The 20,832-nt window shown below is 39.3% G+C and overlaps 1 pseudogene; it reads right to left on the reverse strand.

Annotated features, from left to right (window-relative positions):
* LOC106143770 overlaps nt 1-4,266 on the reverse strand; it is a 4,876-nt pseudogene extending 610 nt beyond the window's left edge.
* Between the last annotated feature and the right edge of the window lie 16,566 nt (nt 4,267-20,832).

Consider the following 20,832-nt stretch of genomic DNA (forward strand, 5'->3'; position numbering starts at 1 on the left):
TCTTTCCCTGATAGTTTACTCATTTATTCCCAAATTCATAATAATTCTCTCTACTCTACATTATCTAAAAATCCTCCCAAACTTAAGTTAGGGGCGGCCTGTTTTATCTCTTCCAGAACTGCTTTAGTAAATGGTGGAGCAGATTTCAGAGGATCATCAGTTTCCTTCTATACTATGATTCTTGGGAACTTGGTCAGTTGCAAACAGGAAAGATAAGATATACAAAGAAAGAGCATGCAGAGTGCCAGGAGGGCTCGCTTCCAAGGCCATCCCTTAGCAGGAGGCCTGTCTTCGGCATCAGGTCCCATGTGGACTGCTGATTGCCAGAAGACTGCCTGAGGCTGCGCTCCAGGAAGCTCTAACCTCAGTCCTTCAGCAGGCTCAGGCCAGTGCAATGGCATTTGTCACTACACGGCAGTTACTGCTGTGGACGTGGCAGGTCTCCCTTTTTATTTTTAAAATGAAGCTCGAACACCTCCTGTTGCATTCCCTGCAATGAAGAAAAAAGGCATTTTAAAAGACATGGAAATAGAAAACTGACCAAGATCACCAGGAGTATAAGAACTCCAATGAATACAAAATATTGTATCCAGTCCAAAGGATTAAGACTCTTAAGTCCTCGCTCCAGGTCTGTTGCTAGATCTTGTAAGTCTCCTAATTGTAGATGAGACTGACTAATTGCCGATATGTCCTTCTGCAAAGTATCCAGATCATGAGTAATATCGTAGTCTTTCCATAACCCTTGCAAATGAGCCTTAACTTTATCCCAAGGTTGAGATGTGTTATAAGGCAATGGTGTGACACAGATTGACTTAAAATTACTATGGCAACGAGTAGATAAAGTTGTCTTCAAATTAGTAATGTCTTGTCCAAGAGCTAATACTATTTCCTCTAATACATTAATTTTTGCTTCTAATTTTTTATCAATTGCTTCCTGTTCTAACAATGCTGAAGTAGGGGGCTGGAGAGATGGCTCAGTGGTTAAGAGCATCGCCTGCTCTTCCAAAGGTCATGAGTTCAATTCCTGGCAACCACATGGTGGCTCACAACCATCTGTAATAAGGTCTGCTCTGCTGCCCTCTTCTGGTCTGCAAACACACAGAGACAGAATATTGCATACAAAATAAATAAATATAAAAAAAAACAATGCTGAAGTAATATTTTTATTTAAAGCATTAACATAATGAGCTGTATGAATTTCCTGCACCAAGGCAGTGGTGGCAACTGCAAAAGTCGTGATTATTGAAATCAATGCTGTAATCCCTAAAATTAATGCTGCTGCAAAACACTTAGGTCTAATTAATGTATTTAAAATACCCAGAACCTGTAAAGCTGAATTATCATACCAAGGATCTTCCTCTAAATCTACTGGTAACATAACAAAAGGAGGACGCCGAACAACAATCATAGTCCCTAAATTCTTTTGCTCCGTAGATGAAATACAATTAGTTAACTTACAAGAATAACAGGCAATTTTATAAGAATTCCTTTCTTTACTAATATTAACAAAGGCTGATTGAGCTAATAATAATGCATTAGGATAGGAAACACATGCTCTCAATCCAATAGCTTTAGAAATAGTATGATTGGGTTTCTTTTCTAAAAACATATTGGCAGCAGCCACTAGCCTAAACAAGTCAGGATGTTTCTTTGTTTGATTCTTATAACGTACATACCATTGTGGCTCAACAAATCCAGGGGAAAACCAGCGTCGAAGCAGTTCCCCTAATCCTGACCAAACATAATTATGAAATTTTTCCTTATGAGTGTTGAGATAATCCTCATAAGGTCCTTTACCATTAGATTTCTTGGCTCCAGAATTTGAATTGAAGAAATCCCATATTGTATAATCAAATCCCTCAGGCTTAATCCACATAGCTGAATTCGGAAAGCCGCAAGTAAGCCATGTGGGAAATTTAGACAAAGAAGAGTCCCAAAATTGATCCTTATCTCTGTATTTATCAATACAGGGCTCTATTGGTAAGGAATGGACTTCTGTAAAGTTATCCTGATAATTAGGATTACCCAAAGTTTGCATATGGATTTCCCAAATCCATCTCCTACCTGCATTCTCTTTATCAGGTCCGTCAGTTAGAAAAGTACTGTATCGGGTGCTCATACAGCCTTGAGGCACTTTCCCTTGCAGCGAAAGGCAGATCGGAAGCGAGTCTGTTCTGCCTTCAAAGATTATATAAGAGGACATATCTAATCGTGTATCAGAATCTTGGGCTCCTCCCAGTCTGACTGAATCATTAGTGAGTACCCTTATAGGACTTGAGTCAAGCCATCCTACCGGCTGCAAAAGTGGGGGATTTGGGACATAAGCCCAATAGGAAATTCCCTCTGCACATGTGGGAGCAGATATAAGAGCGAGAAAAGCAAGAAAATACATAGCCGCCGTTTGAGGCTTCCCCTGCTTAATGAGGAGCTGTTTTGCTTCCTGTGTCAGATGACGAATCTTCGTCCAAGTCACTTCCTCTCGAGGTCGACCTAGTTTCAATTTCTTCATTCGCTGCAGAAGTTGCTTCGCTTGCTTTCTCTGGTGTCTCTTCCTTTTTCTTTTCTGCTGTAGCGGGCCTGATGAGGCGGTCTGGGATCCAAATGGGGGAGTCGGCATCCTGTGGAAATACACAAGCATACCCTCGCCCCGAAGTTATTAAAACGTCCGGACCTCGCCAGAGGCCGGAAAGGAGATCTTTCCATTTTACAAGAGGCAGAGGAAATCGTTTTTCATCTTTATCCCAGTGCCTCTGTGCAGCACTGCTGTGCTGATCATTTATATTTAAATGATTTAAAGTAAACAAACTATGAGATAATAAATGATGAGGAGTAAAATACTTATGAGCTTGTTGTAATCTTTGAATCTGTAATTTAAGCGTTTGATGAGCTCTTTCAATAATTCCTTGTCCTTGTGGATTATATGGTATACCAGTAACATGCTGAATATGCCATTGTAGACAAAATTGTTCAAAAGCTTTTGCAGTATATGCTGGTCCATTATCTGTCTTAATTTGAGATGGGATACCCATAACTTGAAAACTCTGAATAAGATGCTGAATAACATCTTTTACAGCCTCTCCTGTTTGAGCAGAGGCATGTATGAATTGAGAATAGGTATCTATGACCACATGCACATAACATAATTTTCCAAAAGATGGAACATGTGTCACGTCCATTTGCCATATAACATTGGCTCTCAAACCTCTAGGGTTTACTCCCATTTTTAAGGGATGATATGCTTCAGGGCAGTGATTACATTGTTTAACTATTTGTCTAGCTTGTTCTCTGGTGATTTGAAACATTTGCTTTAAGGCTCTCGCATTTTGATGATGTAAAGCATGGCTTTCCTGAGCTTCTTGTATTGAGAAAGCTCCTGTGGGCTGAGTTAATAAATCTGCCATGGCATTTCCTTGTGCTAATGGGCCTGGAAGTCCTGAATGACCCCGTATATGTCCAATGAAAAATTTCTCCTTTCTTTGATGAACTAACTTCTGTAGTTTTATCAAAAGAGGAAGAATAGGTGATTTCCCTGACAACAGTGCAGTTTCCAGAGCTGGAAACAGATTGACTACATATTTTGAATCTGTATATAAATTAAATGGCTGCTGAAAGGTCATAAAGGCTAAAATTACTGCTTTAGAACTGTGAGTGGGGTGATAATGCACACATGCCAAGTTCTTTGATTTGTTCTGTACATAAACCTTAACTTTGCAGAAGTAAAATTGCAGCAGATTCTCACTACACAGTGTGTCTGTCTGTCATTCCCTTGCGTCGTATCCTGAGTTTCCTATCCTTCACCCCTGTTCTCCCGTGGATTGCAGTCTCCCAGAGAGACGGTCCGTGGCAGCCAACCGAACATACGCCTTCTTCTTTCCGTCGGGCCTTATGAGGGTGTTGGCTTTGGCCACATCAATGTCATAGAGTTTCTTCACAGCCTGTTTGATCTGGTGCTTGTTGGCCTTGACGTCCACAATGAACACAAGTGTGTTGTTGTCTTCTATCTTCTTCATGGCTGACTCGGTGGTCGGGGAATTTGATGATGGCATAGTGGTCAAGCTTGTTCCTCCTGGGCGCACTCTTCCGGGGATATTTAGGCTGCCTTTGTAACCGCAGGGTCTTGGGACGCCGAAAGGTGGGCGATGTGTGGATCTTCTTCTTTTTGTGGCTGTGGACGTCTTTCAGCACTGCCTTCTTGGCTTTCAAGGCCTTCGCTTTAGCTTCGGTTTTGGGAGGGGCAGGAGCTTCCTTCTTCGCTTTCGGCACCATCTTGACGAAAAGGCTCTACAATATATCTTGAAATCTGGAATGGCAATCCCTCCAGTATTATTCTTATTACTCAGGATCTTTTTTGGTCTTTCCTATCAGGGTCTTTCTGGTTCCATCTGGATTTCAAAAATGTTTTTCTATTTATGTAGGAAATGTAAGCATTTTGATTTGGATAGCAGTGATCTGTAAATGTTTTTGTAGGATAGTCATCTTCACAAGGTTAATTCTGTCAATCCATAAATGTGAAATATCTTTCAATTTTTTAGCACCTTTCCCAATCCCTTCTGAGACTTGAAGTTTTCTTTTTTTACCTTTCCAAACAATTTATTGTTTTCATTTTAATTCAGCACATAAATAAAAAGTTAAAAGCAGTGTGATTGGATTTATATTGAGTTCTTTAATCCATTTGGACTTGAGTTTTGTGCATGGTGATAGATACGAATCAATTTTCATTCTTCTACAGGTTGGCAACCAGTTATGCCAGCACCATTTGTTAAAGATGCTTTCTTTCTTCCATTGTATACTTTTAGCTCCTTTGTCAAAAATCAGGTGTTCATAGGTTCGTGGGTTAATATTTGGGTCTTGATTCGATTCCATTGGTCAATGTCTCTGTTTTTATGCCAATACCTAGCTGTTTTCATTACTGTAGCTCTGTAATAGAGTTTGAAGTCAGGGATGGTAATGCCTCCAGAGGTTCCTTTATTGTATAGGATTGTTTTGGCTATCCTGGGTTTTTTTGTTTTTCCATATAAAGTTGATTATTGTTCTCTCAAGGTCTGTGAAGAATTTTGTTGGGATTTTGATGGGGATTGCATTGAATCTATAGATTGCTTTTAGTAGAATTGCCATTTTTACTATGTTGATCCTCCCAATCCAAGAGCATGGGAGATCCTTCCATTTTCTGGTGTCCTCTTCAATTTCTTTCTTCAAAGCCTTAAAGTTCTTGTCCAATAGATCTTTCACTTCCTTGGTTTGTGTAACCCCAAGATACTTTATGCTATTTGTAGCTATCGTGAAAGGTGAAGTTTCTCTGATTTCCCTCTCTGCTTCTCTATCCTTTGTATACAGAAGGACTACTATTCTAAGACTTGGTTTTCTTTTTTTTTTTCCTTTCCAAACAGTTTATTGTTTTCATTTTTTATTCAGCACAAAAATAAAAAGTTAAAAGCACACCTTGCCAACTTCAAATAATGTAAAAATCATATAAGTGTAAGAGTTGCCCCCCAATCTTTCCAACTTTTCAAATGATGCATTATTGTCTTTCTTGTCTTTTCAATAGTGAGAACTTTTGTGTCAGCAGCACTCTTAAAACTTTTCAATTGTTCATTTGTTTTTGTTTTTCCTCCATTTACAAATATGGTAAACAATCTTTAATGTTGCTAACTATCAATTTTCAGACATAGCTTCAGATTGTCTTCATATTTTTCTATTGAAGCTAATTTTTTAATGAAGGTACTTCTGCACATATCCATGAACTATTTTTATGAGATTGTTTTTGTAGGCCATCCTAAGAAGTACAAATTCTGACCCAAAGGATTTCATTATCTTTTAGATATCTTTTTCCATTATCTTTTAGACAGGTAAATCTGAATTATTTTCAGTGTTTAACTGAAAAACTGCTGTAATAATAGACTTTTGCTACAACTTTTGAATTTTTTAGCATTTATTTTTTCTCATTAGTGATTTGAGAATTTCATACAGTATATTTTCATCATATTCCCATCATACTCTTACTTCTCCCAGATCCATCTATCAATTGTATCATCTTTCTTCAGCTTTTATTAAATTGTTTTAAAATTAAAACATAATTGCACCACCTACCCCTTCCCTGTCCTCCCTCCAACCTCTCCCACTTTCCCTACTGAAAACCCTTCCTACATCTCCTCCTTCCAACTTCATATACACTCCTCCCTCTCTCCCTTTCCAATTGGTGATTTTTTTATTTTTTTTTTATTTTTATTGAGCTCTACATTTTTCTCTGCCCCCTCCCTGTCTCTCCCCTCCCTACTTTAATCCTCCCCCAAGGTTCCCATGCTCCCAATTTACTCAGAAGATCTTGTCTTTTTCTACTTTCTACTTCCCATGTAGATTAGATCTATGTAAGTCTCTCTTAGTGTCCTCATTGTTGTCTAAGTTCTCTGGGATTGTGGTTTGTAGGCTGATTTTCTTTGCTTTATGTTTAAAAACCACCTATCAGTGAGCACATGTGACAACTGGCTGTCTGTGTCTGGGTTACCTCACTCAAAATAATGTTTTCTAGCTCCATCTATTTTCCGGTAAAATTCAAGATGTCATTTTTTTTCTGCTGTGTAGTCCTCCATTGTGCAAATGTACCACTTTTTTTTTTATCAAATCTTCAGTCGAGGGGCATTTAGATTGTTTCCAGGTTCTGGATATGACAAACAATGCTGCTATGAACGTAGCGAGCACATGTCCTTGTGGCATGATTGAACATCCTTTGGTATACCTAAAAGTGGTATTACTGGGTCTTGAGGAAGGTTGTTTGCTAATTTTCTGAAAAATCGCCACACTGACATCTAAAGGTGTTGTACCAGCTTGCATTCCCACCAGCAAAGCAGAAGTGTTCCCTTTTCCCCACTACCTCTCCAGCATAAGTTGTCATCAGTGTTTTTGATCTTCTTCCAAGTGTAAGATGGAATCTCAGAGTTGTTTTGATTTGCATTTCTCTGATGACTAAGGATATTGAACACTTCCTTAAGTGTCTTTCAGCCATTTTAGATTTCTCTGTTGAGAGTTCTCTGTTTAGATCTGTACTCCATTTTTTTATTGGATTATGTGTTCTTTTGGTGACCAATTTCTTGAGTTCTTTGTATATGTTGGAAACCAGACCTTTGTCTGATGTGGGGTTAGTGAAGATCTTTTCCCATTCTTTCGGCTGTCGTTTTGTCTTATTGACCATGTCCTTTGCTTTACAGAAGCTTTTCAGTTTCAGGAGGTCCCATTTATTAATTGTTTCTCTCGGTGTCTGTGCTGCTGGGGTTACATTTAGGAAGTGGTCTCCTGTGCCAATGCGTTCAAGGGTATTTCCCACTTTCTCTTCTATAAGATTCAGTATGGCTGGCTTTATATTGAGGTCTTTGATTGATTTGAACTTGAGTTTTGTGCATGGTGATAGATATGGGTCTATTGTCATTCTTCTACATGTTGATATCCAGTTATGCCAGCACCACTTGTTAAATATGCTTTCTTTTTTCATTTGATGTTTTTGTTGCTTCTTTGTCAAAAATCAGGTGTTTGAAGATGTGTGGATTGATATCAGAGTCTTTTATTCAGATCCATTGGTCCTCCTGTCAGTACTTATGCAAATACCAGGCTGTTTTCAGTCCTGTAGCTCTGCAATAAAGTTTGAAGTCAGGGATTGTGATGCCTCCAGAAATTCTTTTATTGTACAGAATTTTTTTGGCTGTCCTAGGTTTTTTACTTTTCCAAATGAAGTGGAGTATTGTTCTTTCGAGGTCTGTGAAGAATTTTGCTGGGATTTTGATGGGCATTGCATTGAATCTGTAGATTGCCTTTGGTGAGATTGCCATTCTTACTATGTTAATTCTGCCTACCCAAGAGCATGGGAGATCTTTCCATTTTCTGGTGTCTTCTTCAATTTCTTTCTTCAAAGATTTAAAGTTCTTGTCATACAAGTCTTCCACTTGTTTGGTTAGAATTACTCCGAGATATTTTATGCTATTTGTGGCTATTGTGAAGGGTGTTGATTCTCTGATTTCTTTGCCAGCTCTTTTATCATTTGTGTACAGGAGGGCTACTGATTTTTTTTATTTGAGCTAATCTTGTATCCTGCTACGTTACTGAAAGTGTTTATGAGTTGTAGAAGTTTCTTGGTTGAATATATGTGATTGCTTATGTAAACTATCATATCATCAGCAAACAGTGAGAGTTTGACTTCTTTTTCAATTTGTATCCCCTTAATCTTCTTTTTGTGTCTTATTGCTCTAGCCATAAACTCAAGAACTATATTGAATAGGTATGGAGAGAGTGGACAACCTTATCTTGTTCCTGATTTCAATGGAATCACTGGAAGTTTCTCTCCACTTAGTTTTATGTTGGCTGTTGGCTTGCTGTATATTGCCTTTATTATGTTTAGATATGTTCCTTGTATCCATGCTCTCTCCAAGACCTTTATCATGAAGGGATGTTGTCTTTTGTCAAAAGATTTTTCAGCATCTTGAGGGGAACCTCTGCCAATCACATTCAGCATCTAATGAGATGATCATGTGGTTTTTATTTTTCAGTTTGTTTATATGGTGGATTACATTGACAGATTTTCGTGTGTTAAACCATCCCTGCATCTCTGGAATGAAGCCGACTTAATCATGGTGGATGGTGGTTCTGTTTTGTTCTTGGATTCGATCTGCCAGTATTTTATTTAGTATTTTTGCAACAATGTTCATGAGTGAAATTGGTCTGTAATTCTCTTTCTTATTGATGTCTTTCTGTGGTTTGGGTATCAGGGAAATTGTAGCCTTATAAAAAGAGTTTGGGAAGTCCAAAGCCCTTCCCCCTACATCCAGGCCTAGGAAGTTTCGCAACCAAATAGACTAGGGTCCCAAAAAGCCAGTACATGCAGTAGAAACAAGTCCCACTGCCTTTATCGATGGCTTCTCAGTCAGTCCGCATTGTCAGCCACATTCAGAGAGTTCAGTTTGAACGCATGCTCATTCAGTCCCAGTCCAGCTGGATTTGGTGAGCTCCCATTAGAACAGGCACACTATCTCAGTGGGTGGACCAACCCCTCACAGTCCAGACTTCCTTGTTCATCTTCTCCATCCTTCTGCTCTTCAACTGGACCTTGGGAGCTCAGTCCATTGCTCTGATGAGGGTCTCTGTCTCTATCTCCATCCATAGCCAGACCTGCCCTCTCTTAAGGAGGGAGAAGAGTTAGGAGGGTGAGTGGAGGAGTGGGAGGGGAATGGGAGGAGGGGAGGAAGTGTAAATTTTTGAATAGGAAAAAAACCACTAAATTGGAAGTCATAATATATGTGTGTGTGTCTGTGTGTGTATGTGTGTGCAAAGGAACTGTAGGGTAAAAACAGAGATTTATTTGATTAGATAAAATAAAATAAGAATAAGATATCCTTTTAAAAAGGGAGTTTGGCAATGTTCCTTCTGTTTCTATTTTGTGGAATGATTTGAGGAGTATTGGTAATAGTTCTTCTTTGAAAGTCTTGAAGAATTCTTAGCTGACCTTCCATCTGGTCCTGGGCTTTTTTGGTTGGTAGACTTCTAATAAATCTTTCTATTTCTTCAGCAGTTATAGGTCTGTTTAATTTGCTTATCTGGTCTTGATTTAATTTTGGTAACTGATATTTATCCAGAAAGTTGTCCATTTCCTTTAAGTTTTCCAATTTTGTGGAGTACAGGTTTTCAAAATAAGACCTGATGATTCGCTGTATTTCCTTTGTGTCTGTTGTTATGTTCCCCTTTTTATTTCTGATTTTGTTAATTTGGATATTCTCTCTCTACCTTTTGGTTAGTTTGGATAAAGATTTGTCTATTTTGTTGATTTTCGCAAATAACCAACTCATTGTCTCATGGATTCTTTGTATCATTTCCTTTGTTTCTATCTTGTTGATTTCAGCTCTCAGTTTGATTATTTCCTGTCATCTAGTTCTCTTAGGTGAGTTTGTTTCTTTTTGTTCTAAAGTTTTCAAATGTTCTGTAAATTCACTAGTGTGGGATTTTTTTCAGTTTCATTATATAGACATTTAGTGCTATAAACATTCTTCTTAACATGGCTTTTATTGTGTTCCATAAATTTGGATATATTGTGTGGTCATTTTCATTGAAGTTTAGGAAGACTTTAATTTCTCCCTTTATCTCTTCCTTGACCCACTGATGATTCAGGTGAGCATTGTTTAATTTCCATGTGTTTGTGGGTTTTCTGGAATTAGTATTGCTGTTGACTTCTAGTTTTAAAGTATGGTGATATGATAAGGTACATTGGGTTATTTCAAATTTTGTATTTATTGAGGTTTGTTTTGTTACCAAGAATGTAGTCAATTTTTGAGAAGGTTCCATGAGGTGCTGAAAAGAAGGTATATTCTTTTCTGTTTGGATGGAATATTCTGTAGATGTCTGTTAAGTCCATTTGTGTCATAACATCTGTTAATTCTCTAATTTCTCTGTTCATTTTTTGTCTGATTGACTTGTCCAGTGGTGAGAGGGGAGTGTTGAAGTCTCCCACTATTAGTGTGTTAGGTTTAATGTATGATTTAAGCTTTAGAAGTGTTTCTTTCACATATGAGGGTGCCCTTGTATTTGGGGCATAGATGTTCAGTATTGAAATCTCCTTTTGATGAATTTTTCCTATGACTAATATGAAATGACCTTCTTTGCCTCTTTTGACTGATTTTAGCTTGAAGTCTATTTTGATAATATAGGGATAGCTACACCCGCTTGTTTCTTAGGTCAATTTGATTGGTATATTTGTTCCCAACCCTTTACTCTGAGACAATGTCTGTCTTTGAGGTTGAGATGTGTTTCTTGTATGCAGAAGAAGGATGGATTCTGTTTTCGTATCCAATCTGTTGTCCTGTGCCTTTTATAGGTGCATTGAGTCCATTTACATTAAAGGATGTTAATGACCAGTGGTTGCTATCTCCTGTTAATTTAGTTTTCATTGTTGGTGATGTTAATTTGTGCATTTTTTTCCTTCTTTGGGATTTGCTCTTATGAGATCATCAATTTTCCCTGTTTTTATGGTGTAGCCAACTTCCTTGGGTTGGAGTTTTCCTTCTGGTAATTTGTTTAGGGCTGGGTCTGTGGCTAAGTATTGGTGAAATCTAGATTTGTCATGGAGTATCTTGTTTTGTCCTTCTATGGTGATTGAAAGTTTTGCTGGGTATAGTAGTCTGGGCTGGCATCCATGGTCTCTTAATGTCTGCATAATACTTGACCATGACCTTTTGGCTTTCATTGTCTACAATGAGAAGTCAGGTATAATTCTGATAGATCTACCTTAATATGTGACTTGGCCTTTTTCCTTTTCAGCTCTTAATATTCTTATTTTACTCTGTATGTTTAGCTTTCTAATTATTATGTGGTGAGAGAACTTTTTATTTGGATCTGGTCTATTTAATGTTCTGTAAGCTTCTTGTATCTTTATAGGCATATTTTTATTTAGGTTGGGAAAGTATTCTTCTATGATTTTGTTAAATATATTTTCTGTGCTTTTGAGTTAAACTTGTTCTCCTTCTTCTATACCTATTATTCTTAGGTTTGGCCTTTTCATGGTGTCCCATATTTCCTGGATATTTTGGGTTAAGCTTTTGTTAGATTTAATGTTTTTTTGACTGATGAGCCTATTTCCTCTATTGTATCTTCAGTGCTTGAAATTCTCTCTTCCATCTCTTGTATTATGCTGTTCATGCTCATGTTTGTGGTTCCTGATCATTTTCTCATGATTTCTGTTTCTATAATTCCCTCAGCTTATGTTTTTGTTATTGTCTCTATTTCAATTTTCAAGTCTTGAATAGTTTCTTTCATATGTTAGCATATTTTGCTTTTTCTTGGTTTTCTTTAAGGGATTTGGTGATGTCTTCCAATTTTTTTGTTTGTCTTTTCTTCCATTTCTTTGAGGAAATTTCTCATGTCTTCTTTACAAGTTTCAAACATTCTCTTGAAGTTATTTTTGGGTCATTTTCTTCTGCTCCATCTATATTTGGTTGTTCAAGTTTTACTGATGTGGTGTTGCTCTTTGGGGTGTTGCATGTGTTCTCACCTTTTCTTCTCATATTTTCCTCTAAAAGGTGTGGTTTGGACTGTCTGAGATTCTGTTGATTAATCTCCTAGGTTCCAGTGAATCCAAGGCTCAGATGGTTGTTCCTCATGGTACAGTCAGTGCCACAGTTCTAGTAGCATCACTGTTCACTCCGTGTTCCTGGAGATTGTTCAGTGCTCCTGGGCTTTGTTCTGCTTCTCTTGGAGTTTGCTGTCTCAGGCCTACTTTGGCCTAGGTTACTGGCTTTGACATGTTTCTGTAAATCCTGGTCTGGATCCTCTCCTGCAGAGGTCCCTGGCTTGTAGTTGGTCCTGCAAAGGTCTCTGGCTCCAGTCTACTCCCTCAGAGATCCCAGGCTCAAGTGTTGCCAAACTCACAGGAGACATGACTCAGGCTTACTCCCTCAGAGGTCCCAGACTCATGCTCAAACCCGTGGAGGTTTCTGGTTCCTGCTTATTCCCTTTGATGTCCCAGGCCAAAGCCCAGACCCACAGAGGTCCTGGCTCAGACTTACACCCTTTGGAGTCCCAGACTATTGCCTGGACCTGCAGAGTTCTCTTGTTGCTGGTTAATCCCTCAGAAGTCCCAGATTCACAACCAGACTGGCAGAGGTCCTGGCTCAGGCATTGTTCCTCAAAGGTTCTAGACTCATGCCCAGACCCACAGGAGTCCTGGCTTAGATCTACTCCCTTGAAGGTCCCAGATTCATGTCCAGACCCTCAGCTGCTCTGCATATGGCTCATTCACTCAGCAGTTATTCCCCTGTACCTGTTCCTGCAGAGTTTACTGTCTCAGGTCTGCTCTGGACCAGGTTACTGACTCTGTCATCTTGACTACATTTCTTAAATATAACTAGTTAAGCTAGAAGTTTATAATTGATAATTTTAGAAAATGGAAGAGCACTATTACACTTTCTGAACATGTCCAATGGGGATTGCTTTGAATCTATAGATTTCCTTTGGTAGAATTGCAATTTTTACTATGTTGATCCTACCAATGCAAGAGCATGGGAGATCCTTCCATTTTCTGGTATCCTCTTCAATTTCTTTCATCAAAGACTTAAAGTTCTTGTCAAATAGATCTTTCACTTCCTTGGTTATGTTACCCCAAGATACTTTATGCCATTTGTAGCTATCATAAAAGGTGATGTTTCTTTGATTTCCCTCTCCACTTATCTATCCTTTGTGTATAGGAGGGTTACTAATTTTTTGTGTTGGCCTTGTATCCTGCCACATCACTGAAGGTATTTATCATCTGTAGGAGTTCTTTGGTAGAGGTTTTGGGGTCACTTATGTAGACTATCATATCATCTGCAAATAATGAAAGTTTGACGTCTTCCTTTCCAATTCGAATCCCCTTGATCTCCTTATGTTGTCTTATTGCTATTGCTAGAACTTCAAGCACTGTTGAAGAGGTATGGAGAGAGTAGACAGCCTTGTCTTGTTCCTGATTTTAGAAGAATGGCTTTGAGTTTCTCTCCATTTAATTTGATGTTAGCTGTCTGTTTGCTATATATAGCTTTTATTATTTTAGGTATGAACTTTGTATCCCTATACTCTCCAAGACCTTTATATAATGGGGTATTGAATTTTGTCAAATGCTTTTTCAGCATCTAATGAAATGATTATATGGTTTTTTCTTTCAGTTTATTTATATGATGGATTACATTGATAGATTTTCATATGTTGAACCAACCTGGCATCTCTGGGATGAAGCCTACTTGATCATGATGGATAATTTTTTATGTGCTCTTGGATTCCGTTTGCCAGTATTTTATTGAGAATTTTTACATCGATGTTCATGAATGAGATTGGTCTATAATTCTCTTTCTTGGTTGAGTCTTTGTGTGGTTTTGGTATCAGAGTAACTGTAGCTTCATAAAAAGAGTTTGGCTCCCATCACTCGGGAGGCAGAGGCAGGTGGATCTCTTGGAGTTTGAGGCCAGCCTGGTCTACAAGAGCTAGTTCTGGGACAGGCACCAAAGCTACAGAGAAACCCTGTCTCAAAAAAAACAAAAAAAAAAGAGTTTGGCAATGACTCTTCTGTTTCTATTACATGGAACACATTAAGGAATGTAGGTATTAGTTCTTCTTGGAAGGTCTGGTAGAATTCTATCTGGTCTTGGGCTTTTTGGGGGGAGGATTGGAAGGTTTTTGATGATAGCTTCTATTTCCTCATGACTTATAGATCTATTTAAATTGTTCACCTGGTCTTGATTTAATTTTGGTAAATGGTATTTATCTAAAAAAATGTCCATTTCTTTTAGATTTTCCAATTTTGTGGCATACAGGATTTTGTAGTAAGACCTAATAATTCTCTGAATTTCCCCAGTGTCTGTTGTTATGTACCCCTTTTCATTTCTGATCTTGTTAATTTGCATGTTCTCTCTGCCTTTTGATTAGTTTGGATAGGGGTTTGTCAATCTTGTTGATTTTCTCAAAGAACCAGCTCTTTGTTTCATTGATTCTTTTTTTTTTAATTTTTTTTTTATTGAGAAAAGGAAAAAAAACAAGTTTCCACCTCCTCCCAGCCTCCCATTTCCCTCCCCCTCCTCCCACCCTTCCCCCCCTCCTCCAACCCTTCTCCCCCTCCCCCCACTCCTCTCCCCCCCCCCCTCCAGTCCAATGGGCAGTCAGGGTTCCCTGCCCTGTGGTAAGTCCTAGGTCCTCCCCCCTCCGTCTATATTTAGGAAGGTGAACATCCAAACTGGCTAGGCTCCCACAAAGCCAGCACATTAAGTAGGATCAAAACCCCGTGCCATTGTCCTTAGCTTCTCATCAGTCCTCATTGTTTGCCATGTTCAGAGAGACCAGATATATCCCATGCTTTTTCCGTCACAGTCCAGCTGGCCTTGGTGAGCTCCCAAAAGATCAGCTCCACTGTCTCAATGGGTGGGTGCACCCCTCGTGGTCCCGACTTCGTTGCTCATGTTCTCCCTCCTTCTGCTCCTCATTGGGACCTTGAGAGCTCAGTCCAGTGCTCCAGTGTGACAAGAGCATTTGTTCAACTATGTTCATAGCAGTATTATTTGTAATAGCCAGAACCTGGAAACAACCTAGATGCCCTTCAATGGAAGAATGGATGAAGAAAGTGTGGAACATCTACACATTAGAGTACTACGCTGCGGTAAAAAAAAAATGTTTCATTGATTCTTTGGATTGCTTTCTGTATTTCTGTTTTCTTGATTTCAGCCCTCTGTTTGATTATTTCCAGTCTTCTCCTCCTGGGTGAGTTTGCTTCTTTTCTTTCTAGAGCTTTCAGGTGTACTGTTAAGTCTCTAATGTTGGCTTTCTCTGTTTTCTTTATGTGGGCACTTAGTGCTATGAACTTTCCTCTTAGCACTGCTTTCATGGTGTACCATAGGTTTGGGTACGTTGTGTCTTTATTTTCATTGAATTCAAGGACAGCTTTAATTTCTTTATTTCTTCCTTGCCACAGGGGTAGTTCAGTAGCTGACTGTTCAGTTTCCATGAGTTTGTAGGCTTTCTGGGAGTGGAATTGTTGTTAAATTCTAGCTTTACTCTGTGGTGATCCAATAAGACACAGGTGGTTATTCCAATTATTTTATATCTGTGGATGTTTGCTTTGTTGCCGAGTATATGATTAATTTTTAAGAAGGTTCCATGAGATGCTGAGAAGAAGGTATATTCTTTCCTATTTGGGTGGAATGTTCTATATATGTCTGTTAACTCCATTTGATTCGTTACATCTGTTAGTTCTCTTATTTCTGTGTTAAGTATCTGTCTGGTTTACCTGTCCATAAGTGAGAGAGGAGTGTTGAAATCTTCTACTATTAGTGTGTGGGGTTTGATGTGTGATTTGAGTTCTAGTAAAGTTTGTTTTACATATGTGGGTGCTTTTATATTAGGGGCATAGATATTCAGGATTGAAAATTCATCTTGATGAATTGCTCCTGTTATGAGTATAAAGTGTCTTCTCCATCTCTTCTGATTGATTTTAGTTTGAAACCAATTTTTTTTAGATGTTAGGATAACCACCCCTGCTTGTTTCTTAGGTCCGTTTGCTTGGAAAACCTTTTCCCAACCCTTTACTCTGAGGTAGTGTCTCTCTTTGAGGTTGAAGTGTGTTTCTTATAAACAGCAGAATGTTGGGTCCTATTTTCATATCCTTTCTCTTAACCTGTGCCTTTTTATAGGTGAATTGAGTCCATTGATATTAAGCAATAATAGTGACCAGTGGTTGTTAACTCAGTTATTTTTTTGTGGTAGTGTTTGTGTGTTTCCCTTCTTTGAGTTGTGTTGGTGGAGGGTTGTCAGACGTCTGTGCTATTGTGGGTGTTGTTAGCTTCCTTGGGTTGAGGTTCTCCTTCTAGTACTTTCTGTAAGGCTGGGTTTATAGATACATATTATTTAAATCTGTTTTTGTCATGGAATATCTTGTTTTCTCCATTGATGGTGACAGAAAGCTTTGCTGGTATAGTAGTCTGGGCTTGCATTCACCATCTCTTAGTGTCTGCAGCACATCTATCCAAGACCTTCTGGCTTTCATTGTCTCCATAGAGAAGTCAGGTGTAATTCTGATGGGTTTACCTTTATATGTTACTTGACCTTTTTCTTTTGCAGTTCTCAGTATTCTTTCTTTATTCTGTATGTTTTGTGTTTTCATTATTATATGGCAAAGGAATTTTTTTTGATCCAGTCTATTTGGTGTTCTGTAAGCTTCTTTTACCTTCATAGGAATATCCTTCTTTAGGTTGTGAAAGTTTTCTTCTATAATTTTGTTGACTATATTTTCTGTGCCTTTAAGCTGAAATTCTCCTTCTTCTACCCCTATTATTCTTAGGTTTGGTCTTTTATGGTGTCCCAGATTTTCTGGATGTTTTGTGTTAAGAATTTGTTGAATTTGCTGTTCTTTGATCAATGAGTCTATTTCCTCTATTATATCCTCAGTGCCTAAGATTCTTTCTTCTATCTCTTGTATTCTGTTGGTTATACTTGTCTTCATAGTTCCTGTTCATTGGCCCAGATTTTCCATATCCAGCCATCTCTCTGTGTTTTCTTCATTACCTCCATTTCAATTTTCAACTCTTGAACTGTTACCTTTACCTGTTTTATTGCTTTTTCTTGGTGTTCTTGTGTATCTTTGAAGGATTTATTAATTTCTTCTAATTTTTTGTTTGTCTTCTCTTCCATTTCTTTAAGGGAGTTTTTCACTTCCTGCTTAAGGGTCTTGATCATTTTCATAAGGTTATGTTTAAAGTCATTTTTTTCTTCTTCTTCGGGGTTAGGGTGTTCAAATCTTCCTGTTGCATGTTTGCTGGATTTTGGTGTTATCATGTTGCTTTTCAGGTTGTTGAAGGAATTCTTGCATTGGCCCCTGCCTGTCTTTTCCTTCAAATGTGGCCAGGAGAGTCTTAGTATCTTGGTCCAATCTTTGCTGTGGCTTTCTGTGTGCTTGTGGGTTTTTCTTGGTCTGCCCTCTCTAGGTCCCCTCAGCACTGGAGCTGGCTCTCAGCTCCCCTCTGCCCTGAAGCAGGTTGTGCTGGTGGATCTAAGGACCACGCAGATGAAAAGGAGTGCTTGGGGGCAAGGTGGAATGGGATAAATAAAGAAAGCCGGTAGTCAGAGAGACACGCCGCTGGATGGCCAAAAACATTTAGGGAATTGGAGAGGCCTGTACTCTGTTCAACACACTCACCACTCCAGATGGATCTCCTCAGTATAAGAGCAGGGCCTCTTGCTGGGCCAAGGACCTCACAGACAAAAGGGCAGACTTGGGGGTGTCAGGGTGCTGTGGAACAAAGAAGACCCTGCATCAGGAGCACTCACCACTGGGTCCCCAAACCCTCAGCTCCAAAGTGGGCTGAGTTGAGGGATCCAAGGAATATGCAGATGGAAAGGCGTGTTTGGGGCACTCCTTTGGGATGGGGTAAATAAAGGAAGCCAGTAGCCAGGGGGATGCCCTGCTGGATGGCCAGAAACATTTAGGGAATTAGAGGGGGCCTGTACCCTGTTCCCGTGACCAGCCAGCCTGGCAGCCACACACTCACCACTCTGGATAGATCTTCTCAGTCAAGGTGTGTTTCTTGTATGCAGCAAAGGTGTATGTAAGAAGGATGGATTCTGTTTTCTTTTCTTTTTTCTTTATTTTTCCATTCAAAGATTTATACTTCCTCCCCTCCTCCCATTCCTCTCCCACTCCCCCACTCACTTTCTTCCCTCCCCCTCCTTGCTTGAAAGATGGCAGGGAACCCTGCCCTATGGGAAGTCCAAGGCCCTCCCCACTACATCCAGGCCTAGGAAGCTGTGCATCCAAATAGACTAGGGTCCCAAAAAGCCAGTGCATGCAGTAAAAACAAGTCCCAGTGCCTTTATCAATGGCTTCTCAGTCAGCCCCCATTGTCAGCCACAATCAAAGAGTCCGGTTTGACCACATACTCATTCAGTCTCGATCCAACTGGATTTGGTGAGCTCCCATTAGAACAGGCACACTGTCTCAGTGGGTAGAACAACCCCTCACATGGTCCTGACTCCCTTGCTTGTCTTCTCCCTCCTTCTGTCCTTCAACTGGACCTTGGGAGCTCAGTTCACAAGCCTAGAAAAGCCAAATAACAAGGTAAACCCAAAGAAAAACATATATAGATCCTCCTGGAAATTGAAAGCAAACAAGATTGCTGTGCAAAAGTTGGGAGCATGGGGATGGAGGTAGGGGAAGGGAAGAGGGGGAGAGGGAAGGGAGAAGGGAAAGACTGGGGAGAGCTTGTGGGAATGTGGTGTGGGAGAACTGTCTGTATTCTGTCAATCATGTTTTAAATAAACGCTGATTGACCAGGCAGGAAGTATAGGCGGGAAAAACAGACAGGAAGTAGAGGTGGAAAAAAAGAGAACAGGAGAATTCTAGGAAGGAGGAAGCCATTCCTTCCATTCCAGCCCAGATCACTGAGAAGCAAGATGTAACCTGTCTGACTGAAAGGTACCGAGAGCCATGTGGCTAACATAGATAAGAATAATGAGTTAATATAAGCTACAAGAGCTAATAAGAAGACTGAGCTAATGGGCCTATCCGTTTTATAACTTATGGAGATCTCTGTGTGATTTTCTTTGGGACTTGTGGGCTGTGGGTACTGGGCGGGACAGAAACCCCAACAAGCCAGCCCTCATGTTACAAGAATGGGAGGGTGGAGATGGAGAAAGAGTGGATATAGGAGCAGGGAAAAAGATATCTATATTAAGGGAGCCATTTTAGGGTTGGCAAGAGACTTGGCTCTAGAGGGGATCCCAGGTGTCCACGGGATGTCCCCAGCTAAGTCCTTGTGCTACTGTCCTAGCCCCACTATCACACTGATGATTATCTCTAATATCACCATAGAATCTTCGTCCTGTGACAGATGGAGATAGAGACAGAGACCCTCATCAGAGCAACGAACTGGATTCTGTTTTCATATCCATTCTATTAGGCTGTCTGTATATTGGTGAATTGAGTCCATTGATATTTATGAGAGATGTTATTGACCAATGATTGTTAATTTCTATTATCTTTTTGGTTTTGGTGGTGGTAATGTATTTCCCTTCTTTGGGTTTTGCTGTTGTAAAAATATCTATTATCTGTGTTTTCATGGATGTAACTTGGGTTGGGATTTTCCATCTAGTTCTTTCTATAGTGCTGGATTTATGAATAGTTATTATTTAAATCTGGTTTTATCATGAAATATCTTGTTTTCAATGTCTGTGTTGCTGGGTATAGTAGTCTGGGTTGGTATCCATGGCTACTTGGTGTCTGTAAAGTCTAGGATCTTCTGGCTTTTAAAGTCTTCATTGAGAAGTCAGGTACAATTCTGATAAGTCTGATTTTATATGTTACTTGACCTTTTTCCTTTGCAGATCTTAAAATTATTTATTCTGTATGCTTTATTATGTGGCAAGGGGACTTTTTCTTTGGTCCAACCTATTTGGTGTCCTGTAAGCTTCTTGTACCTTTATAGGCATGTCCTTCTTTAGGTTGAAAAAGTTTTCTTCTACTTTGTTTGTTGAATATGTTGAACTTCTTTGTTGAATATGGTTTTGTGCCTTTGAGCTGGGATTCTTCCCCTTCTATCCCTATTATTCTTAAGTTTTGTCTTTTCATGGTATCCCACAATTCCTGTAATTTATTGGATTTAACATTTTCTTTGACTGATGAATCTACTTTCTCTATCCTATCTTCAATACCTAAGATTCTCTCTTCTATTTCTTAATGTGTTCTGTTGGTGATGCTTCTCTCTATAATTCCTGTACACTTTCCCGGATTTTCCATTTCCAGAATTCCCTCAACTTGTGTTTTATTGTTTCTACTCCAGGTTTCAAGTCTTAAACTGCTTTCCTTAACCTGTTTGGTATTTTTTCCCTAGGCTTTCTTTAAAAAAGTTAAAGCCTTCCTCTTTGTTTAAACAGAAAAAGGGAAAATGATGGAGGAGGATCATCTTTCTATCTGTTGTTTCATTGGTTAAATAAAGAAACTGCCTTGGCCCTTTAATAGGACATAAAATTAGGTAGGCAGAGTAAACAGAACAGAATGCTGGGAGAAAGAAGCTGAGTCAAGGAGTCGCCATGATTCTCCCACTCCAGACAGATGCAGGTTAAGATCTTTCCTGGTAAGCCAGCTTGTGGAGCTATACAGATTATTAGAAATGGGTTAGATCGATATGTAAGAGCTAGCCAATAAGAGGCTGGAACTAATGGGCCAAGCAGTGTTTAAAAGAATACACTTTCCATGTAATTATTTCGGGGCATAAGCTAGCCATGTGGGCGGCCAGGTGCCAGGATGCAGCTCCACCACTCCTATTACAACAGAGTGGTGGCCGATGTGATGGACTA

Source organism: Microtus ochrogaster, chromosome 5 (assembly GCF_000317375.1).
Source record: "Microtus ochrogaster isolate Prairie Vole_2 chromosome 5, MicOch1.0, whole genome shotgun sequence".
NCBI classification, from domain to species: Eukaryota; Metazoa; Chordata; class Mammalia; order Rodentia; family Cricetidae; genus Microtus; species Microtus ochrogaster.